Genomic DNA, 9,648 nt, shown 5'->3' on the forward strand with positions numbered 1-9,648 from the left:
AAACTCTGATCCATGTTCTCCCTAAAAATGTTGCATTCTTCTACCTCTTCCAGAATTTATTAGATGTGGAGTAGATGATTCAGACCAGAGAATACTGCATTCATAACAGGTAGAGTTTCTGCAGATTTCTTAGGATGAAGACTATTTATTTCATTTCCACAGGAAATCAGGTAACAAAAAAGCATTAAAATAATGTGATCTGCGTTATCCCCTTAATAAATACTGAATGCACTAGTTGATTTCAAACAAATGCAACAAAAGAATATAAATCTCAAACTGATTTCCTTTGAGTTGCATGAAAATATGCAACTGGATATGTAGGGGACAAGGATCCTGCAAGTCCTCCAGCCAAGAAAAAGCCTGCAAGATGAGAACACAGCAGAAAATCTGGAAGAGGGAGGTCACTTTTAAATACTCTAACTATGAGGAAATCTTCAGGGACACTGATCTGTAGGCTAGGCTTCTTTCCTTCCGCTGTTTGTTAAATGATGCAGTTCTGGGCTCTTCCTCCCTCATTTCAATTTTCTTAACTTCATCCAGTTATGGAGCAGTTAGTCTGAGACTTCAGAAACAGCCTGCATGCTTTTCCAAGCTAGAAACAGTAAAAAAAAAATCTCTAAGAAGGAATGCAAAGATAACACTTCTGCATCTGGAAAATTTTTGGGATCCCCAGGAGTTCTTATGATGCTACATTGTGCTGAAAGGAATCCCTGGCTACACACGTTAGCTGGGAGACCCCACAAATCTGACACACAGCAATGGCCTCAGAAAAAGAGTTTTCTTCACTGCTCTGCCCTGTTGGCTTTATCACTGTTCCAAAGCACTCACCAAAAGCAACCTCAGGCTCAAACGAGCAACAGCCTTCAGCTTCCCCCACCCCTCCTTGCTCCTGGTATCCTTAAAAAGCCCACACTGTAAGAAATGACTATCTCCTGTCTTTACGCCTTCTCTCCTCTTGACCTCGAGCAGTGGCAGAATCAGTAACATCGTGTCACGAACATCTAATATATGGAAGCATGAACTGCTACAAGACATTGTCCTTTGATTGTGTGTGAGTTAGTGCTCTATTAGGAGATGATAATGTTGACCTCTAGTGACTAGTCTGGGGATACCTGGTGACACAATTACAGCAAAATGTTTCTGCGAACAGCTAGCCAAAAATTTCACTGAAGCTGGCACAGAAGAATAGTCATCCTCCTCATGCAGATGAGTAATTGCACATCCCTTTGATGGAACAGAAACCCCCAGCTGAAACAATGAGCCCAGAAAAGCTGCTACATAGTATAAATTATGCATGCACAGATATATTTGAATACAGAACAATGGTGCACAGACGCCTTCAGCTGTACAATGGCTGCAACCACGAGAGAAAAATGCACTCAGTGAGAGGACTGGACAAAGCAGTCCCCAGAGACAGACACTGTGGTATAGTTTTAGAAGAATATCAGCGGGTGAGGAGTCAGTTAAGGAAGAGACCTGACATGAAACTGGTGGATTAAATCCATTTTCCAAAACACAGAAATGAAGCAGGAGGAGGTAACTGTGACTTCCTGTAAAAAGCAAGACAGCAAGGGAACGCTTCTGTTTCTTCTATTTCTTACCTGAAGTAACCTATTAGATGCAACATTTTTCCAGATTATTACTAACAGAAAGTAGTTAGACACAAATACTGGACATCAGCAATGTATACACTTGTTTTTTCAACCTCATCCATTCTGCATAACAGGACTACTTAATTACATTTGAAAAATCATGTACAGTATGTTATGCTGCACATTCATAATAAATATTAAGTACAGAAGACAGATTTCTTTGGAAGTTACTCAGATCTTAGCCACAGTTTCCAAATAACAAGTACTCTATTTTCCTACTTCTTCAAAAGAAATGAAGGAAAACACTCTTCTCAGGAAAGCCATTCCAAGCATACCAAGAAAACAGCAGATTTTCAGGAAAAAGTTAAAGAAAGAGTATTGGGAAGGAGAAGACACTCCAAACTAATGACACAGCAAAGTGGCATACCGACTTTCCTGAAAAAGGAAACAGGTGAGTAGAGCATGCTTACCAGTAACAGTTCTGACATGGACTTGAAGTAGGGAGAAAATCTAGTTCCTCCTGAATTAAAGGTAGCTGTTTCTCAATGGAAAAGGACTTCTCCCATTTTTTGGAGAACTTTTATAACTTTTCTTGTAGAGCTTAACATCCATCTTAATACCACTGTTTACTTGCTTGCACTAATTAGCTCCAAACTGGGTGAAGACACCCTGCTAACCAGCAAAAAGTAAACTAAAATGCACATTTTTCCACTCAAATACATAAGATTATTTTTTGTGTGCTATTTGGGTATCGTGTTTGCTTTGCACACAGTGGTTAACTGGCAGCGTGAAGACGAACTGGTACTGCCATGCCCCATAAATGTTCCGTTCTCAGTTTTCATGGCTTTGCTCTATAATGCAGCAACTTGAAGTCTGGAGTGTGTTTACATCCAAACTTCAGAAAGATTAAATTATAATTTGCATCTGCTTCAATTATTTGCATTGAATTTACTAAAATATTTTTAAACTGTCTTTTCAAAGAGATCGTCCATGCCTGAAAGCATCTTACTGTACCAACTCAGTCATGTGATAGTGCCGACAGAGGGAGACAAAGAGCAAGCTATGCCTCAGGCTGCATAAAGCACGGGTAGGACGGAAGTTTTACAATGAAATGCCTCATACAGCATTTAAATATCATTTAAAAACAAAATTAAACTGTCATTTAAGTAGGGGATTTAAAAAAGAAACAAATGAAAAACAAAATGCTAACAAGCAAGAGCACAAAATAAATATTCTCTGCAAACACTTGTTTTAATTTTCTGGGTATAACTGATTACTTCCGAACCCTTACCTAGTAGCTTAATTTTCAAATTTTAACAAACAGTCATACACACATACCTTATATGTTTGTGCAATATTTGTAAATAACTGCAATCCTTTTGTTAGGGTTCCTCAAGGTATATTCTCTCTCAGCTGGTTATGTTCTCAGCGCATGTAGCATTTGGGAGGGAAAGGCAAAGACATCACTTAGCATATCCAAATGCATCGGGTCACTAGCTGTGCAGGATGCACATCCCACGCTTCACTGGTAATCCAATCCAATACCAGCATGTACAGCTCATGCTAAACTTCTGATTTTTTAGCATATTACTTTGGCTGAGAAAGAATTAAAGTAAATGTTACTTCCTTCCCACTGACCTATGGACTTGGGTAGTGTTAAATAAAGAAGCTACTGGTTTAATCTTATGAAGATGGCAAAAATAAAGCCATTAGCTAAATGAATGCTAAGAACGCAAACTGAGAAATGTTCACATCGGGAGGGACTCAGCCCTTTAACCAAAGCTTTCCCCTCCAAACAGAATTCCCCTCCACCCACCCCCACCATTCTTTGCCAGTTCGGTTCCTTCAGTGTGTACCAGGGACAACTTCCAGAGAAGTACTGAGTTTGCCTCCCAGTCTGGTTGTTTTTTACTCAATGTTCTATACTTGGGAGTCTACGCTACTTAGGTCACAGTTCTACCTACAAACAATCAAAACTCACATGAACTGGCACAGCCACGAAAATAATCAGCACTATTGTGCCCCTCCCAGCTCCTTCTCTCATGCAGCACAAGCGTGAATGTAAGCAATGGCTGGACTCAGAAGCCACAGTGATTAGCATCTCCCTGCCCTTGGCACAGAAACCAGATCACTGCTTACCTAGACACAGGGAGATGACTTTCACTGACATCTAGAAGCTGTGAGGGATTCCTTTGTCCTATGCAATTATAACTACCACTAAAACTCACTCAAGAGTGGGCTGTTACACAGAAAAGGCAGGGTTGAAATCAACTTGCACACAGGTTTTCCCTAAATAGAGGATTCTGAAAAATTCAAAAGCGATATTGCAACTTGAAGGAACTCAAAGCCTTATTGAACATACTAGACTTCTGCAGCACGACTTCATTGTTTTCCTTTAAAGAAAAGGCGACAGGTTTTACCAGGGAAGATCCCTGAACCTTGACTTGTCCTATCCTCTAGTTCCATTTTCTTGAGTCTGCAAGGTACCAGAGCAATATTCCAAGTGAAGCAAATGACTGAGATCTTAACTGATTAAGCCTGAAGTTTTAAAAGACAGCTTGTCATGCACTATTTGCTGTTTCATTGCTGACTTGAGTACACTTAGTTCCTGTGCTTTTTCTTCTTCCCCATCTGCCCATTGCTCCAGCTTCTCACTGACAGCTGTGCATTTCCAACACACACATCTTTTATATATTAAGAACTAAGTAAAAGCAGCATAAAATATGCAGAGTTTTTCATCAAAATATCTAAGTACCACTTACTTATTAATTTTTATTTGTGAGCTTAACTTAAAAGCCTCCATTTTTAACATACATAATGTAACTGTATTGTAACCTAGAGAAACTAGAAGCTTGATGGAGAATTTCAGATTCCTTTGCTATGGCATACAGTGCTTTGCTTATACTCTTGATAGATCTATGTGAACGAACAGAAAACCACTCCTTCTTCATAAACCACTAAAATTATTAAATCCAGAAAAATACGCAGCTATAGCTAAAACTCAGTAAATTTGGAACTGAGTTTGTACCTAAAGTATATCAAAGTTTCCTCTGAACCAATGCAGGGAAGAATGTTATCAGTTAAGACTAGTTAGTTGATTTATTTCTCAAGCTAGCAAAACCACACACACTTGGCATGAAAACAGATTTAAAACAAATAAGATTCATATGTCCTTGCCTTTGACATTGTTGCTTGTTTCTAGCCATTTTTTAAAAGAGATAACTGTTCCCCATTTCCTTTTCATGCATGTGTTACGATTTATACCCACAGAACAGACAGAAAACAAATCATTGTTTTACAAGCTCCTTTTATCAAGGCATCTTTGAGAATAACAAGGGTTATTTGAACTAGTATGAATACCCTGAACTCCCACTGACTTTGGGTAGGAGTCAAGCTCATTCACATGAGCAGTTACTCAAAAACTCAGCACCTTACAGAGTAAATCCCTGCATAGCCATCAAGTTACTTCATGTGCTTTCTGTAACAAGACAGGCTGCTTTGAATAAAAACAGGCTGTGTCTTTCACCAGCCAGAACAAGGAACTGATTCAGGAGTAGAAGCATCTTGCTTTACAAGTGACTATCACAGGTTGCACACCTTGATCGGTCTGATTGGCTTCCCCTCATTTTCCTAAAGTTTTAGGCAACCATTGCAGCCGAGGTAATTGAGCATGTGTCATCCAATAGGATTATTTCAAGAGGTGCTATTTATAAATTCTTGATAAGTTTTAAGTATCTTTTATGCTTATACTTTCCACTTCATTAGTATCTTACTTTAAGATCTTACTAAGATAAAAGAACATATTCAGTACATTACCGTGTCCTAGACACGCTTAATACTAGATCCAGACTCAATGTGAGCCCCTGTAGCCAGATACGTATGTGCATTATAGCTCACCCACAGAAGGCATTATCATTTGGTTGTAAGAAAGTACTGTAAGGAGCAGCAGCAAAGCATGATTACTTTGCAAGCAAGTGCAAAGCTGCACCCTAAGCAACCATCACAATGGGAGGTTTTGATCCTTATCCCATTTTCCTATTGACTTTGGTGCCTGTCAGACTGTAGCAAGATAATTCAGCTTGTTAAAACAGCAGAAAACTAGCAAAATAATTAATGTTTTGCTGCTACTGAGACTGCAGTGAGTTTGCAGTGACTGGCATTTCTACAGATCTCCACTACAGCTTTCATCCTTGCACACTTTTTAAATACTAATCCTGTTAGTTGCTTTACAAAGTATTTTGACAAGAGCATTTGTTCTGCAATGGTCAGATATGCAAGTATGAATGGAAAAGACAAAGGAAGTTTTAGCTGCCGCTTCACGAAGAGCAGCACACTGTGGTATGAAATATAATAAAAATAGATTGAAAGTTATTAGAGGTTGGACAAAGAACAGATATATTCACGTAAGTGGAGGAACATAAGGAAGCCACAAGACAGAACTGTAACAGCTCAGTAAACACACTAAACTGAGTTAGTGCCTAAGCCCTTTCAGAGGCCAGTCCAGCCCTGGAGTGGGCTGCTGCTGCCCCCTCCATCACCTACGCGTCCTGGCAGCAGAGGACAGGGCCAAACTCTTTGTGTAACGCCAGGACGGCGCCTTCTCCAGACACAGGAATTCCAGCGACACTGCCATGTCCTACAAGTGCACAGTGCTGTAGTATTACTGCCTGATGCTTCCTATCAGTCAACTACAATCCCTCCTCTGTTGCCAGTCCACGTTAGCTGCCAATTGCATCGTGACAGCAAGTAAGCTGCAGTCTCTGCATCTCAATTGAAATTCGCCTTCTGAGATGCACAAACTACTGCCAACAGCCTCCACTAGGAACTAAACAGTATGCTGCAGTGACAGCGCCTGCTTTTAGCTGGCAGAAACAGCCAGATTGGAATCATTTTGATACTAGCTGGAAAACATACGGAACTATTCACCCCACCCCCCAAAACACCCTACAAACACAGAGGCCCAGAGCAAGTGATCTGAGGACCCGGAAGCCCCTTAGTTTACTGCTGCGAGTGAATGGGACCACTTTAACATCCTAGATCTCAACTAAGATACACAAATCTCCCACTGGGTGTGCAGGGTGTCAGAAGTGCAGAGCTCAACCCTTGGGAACAAACAAAAAAGAATGAATCAAAGCTAAAAACGCAACTTGTATGTTCAATGCTAGCTTAAACACGTTTGTATCCATCGATTAAAATAAGGTTCAGTTTAGCTTTCCTGATCAGCAATGGCTGAAACCATTCCACCATAAAACATCCAGCATTGTTCCAGAAAGCCTCAAGCACTACAGTAAAGCCAATACCACTCTCTGGGAAACAAGTTGCCATGCTTGGGCATTTGAGGGACTTGCCCACTCAGTAAGGCTGAATAAACTAAGAGCTTGGGCAATTACTAATCTCTAGAAATATCCAGAGTTCCATAAAGCCTTTGATATAAGCAATCCATAGGATGCCATGCACTGCCTTCTGCTTTCAGGATTTGGGATCATGTGCTTACTAGCAGACTCTGGCTGGTCCCATATTGCCCTCTATAATCCCAGCATTTATTGGGGTGGAAAGGGAAGAGGGGAAGATTTATTTACAAATGATTACAGAGAGAACTTTGACTCACATTCTGAAGATGGAAAGTCTGTATACCAATGATGATGCAAGTCTACTGGCAAAAAAAAAATCAAGCCATTTGAATATAAATAAATAAATAAATTCCCATGAAGACAGAATATGTGGATCTGAAGAAACCCGAAACAACAGCTGAAAGAAGATTTGCCTGATTTTACTAACATTACCACCCTCCAAGAAAGTAAACTGCATGTTATTTTTTATTAGTTATTTAATTTCATCTCCAAGAAGAAATAGAGATAGTTCTGTAAAACTGGCTAGGAAGGTTCTTATTTTGAAAGATACAAAGCTAGCAATTGAACATGTAACATGACTTGCATGTTTGTTTGTTTTTGCCTCCTTCTCTTCAAAACAGAAGAGCCAAACCAGGGTTTCCCACAAAAAAAAAAAAAAACAACATTATCAGGTACCATCTTGCATTTCAAGAGATGCGAGATCTTCAAGCTCACAGAATACGCAATACTTAAAACATACGCATGGCTTACTACATGCAGCATTATTTTTTTTGGGAAAAAGCCAAGCTGGGAAGAGAATCATTGCCTTCCCACTTCTCCCAGTAGAAGTCCAGGCTGCATTCCATATTTACTGAGCTCCCAAAAATCAAACTGGGGGACCTGCAGTTTCTCTAACAACAATTAAGACACAAGTTTAGTTCTAATCAACACAAGAGCTTCTCTCCTGGCCCAGAACGTGAGAACTGCATTGAAACGGAAGAGAAGAGCATCCATTTTTTCCACACCTTCCTGCAGCAGACATGCCTACTAGGCACATAGATACAGATAGCTGGAAGCAAACTCTTGAGCTTTGCATTAGATGCAACATCTCATTTGGGAAATAAAGAACAGTTCATAGAATTGTAATGCAAAAAATTTAATTTTTTTAAAAAAAAGCATTCACGATATGGAAGGACACAATACAAAGTTCTCAAACAACACAACACAACTTGAAAAGCCTTTTTTTGATTGGAAGCAATTGTTTAATACAAAGACTAGATGCCAGTACCGCTTATTGTATAAAGCTTATGACAATGTATTCAGATTGATTCCCTGAAAACCTCCTCTCTTTGAAGAAATACTGAATATTAAGGTCACAGCTGAAATAAATTCAAGAAATTCAGGGTTATATGTGTCTCCGTCCTCTCTTCTAAACATTGGGATTGAGCTTAATGGTAGAAAACGAATAATAAAGGCACACTGTGGATTGAAAGCAAGGCTAGAGATTCTAGCCTTTAACCTTTCTGGCTTTTCTCTGGGTGTCTTGTAAACATTCAAACATACAGTGAAAAAATCCAACCCTCTCAAGGTGGTGCACACTGAAAAAGATTTCTGAATGAAAAAATGTAAACTACTTAAATTATAAAACATTGTTTGTATACTTATGCATTTTTTTTAACCATTTCCTTAAAAGACTTGAGATTACACATTACAGAAATGAAGTACCTTTCAAAGTTGTGTGTTATTTGACTCTGGCAGAACTACCATAAAATGCATACTTCAGATCATTGCTCACCTATCAGTTGTGTTGATTGTGGCAAAGGGCAGATTCACTGCTAAAAAACTGAAGTTATTGGCCAAAACCATGTACGCAGTTACTTGCTTATTCAACTTTTTCGATACAGCTTTCCAATTTCAAAAAAGCTTTGAAGAAAATACTTGCCTATTTTTTCAAAGAATTACTAAGCTGCAAGTCTCAGGTGTCAAATTATGACATGAAGCATTCCCCAGTGTTAATTTACAAAGTCCTAACATAGATCTACTGCAATTATTAACAAAGCTCCAGCCACAGGGGTGCAAATCACCATACTCCAGTTTAATCGATCACATCTACCATGACTGGCTCTGTTTGTGAACCACATCAATTCCCATGGAACTATTACACAACTCAAATTTAGATGAAAATAGAGTTTGGGAGAGCTACATACGGTTGCTATGAAAGACTATTCAAACTGTACTGATCTGCACATAAAAACAACTAATCAGCTTACACTAACCATTTCTAGAACTACATAAAACATAATTACACATTTTGGTTCCCTGAGAAGAAAAGTGCTCTAACTACAGAGGTCTTTGGAATACCATCAGTACAGTGAATAAAGAGGTACCTCTTGCACTGCTACTGCAGAGACATCTCCTACTTCCACGCTGATCACTCACTTTTGGTATTTTCATTCAAAATAAACCCTACTCTCCACAGAAGTGGCACTGAAACGGAAGCAAGAGATGACTAGAAACAGTCTAATACTAAAACTGTCTTATCTGTGATTATTTGTTATTGCAAACTGGAATGTGTAGTTAGCACACTTGATGACAATGAAGTCTTTAAGAGCACAATTTATCACATTTATTTTACTATAATTAAGATTGTTTTTGAAAACTTTAATATACTACAATAAGTTTTCAAATCTGTGTTTTTTGGAAAGCATGCTCTTTTCTTTTTCCAA

Source organism: Cygnus olor, chromosome 8, assembly GCF_009769625.2.
Source record: "Cygnus olor isolate bCygOlo1 chromosome 8, bCygOlo1.pri.v2, whole genome shotgun sequence".
NCBI lineage: Eukaryota > Metazoa > Chordata > Aves > Anseriformes > Anatidae > Cygnus > Cygnus olor.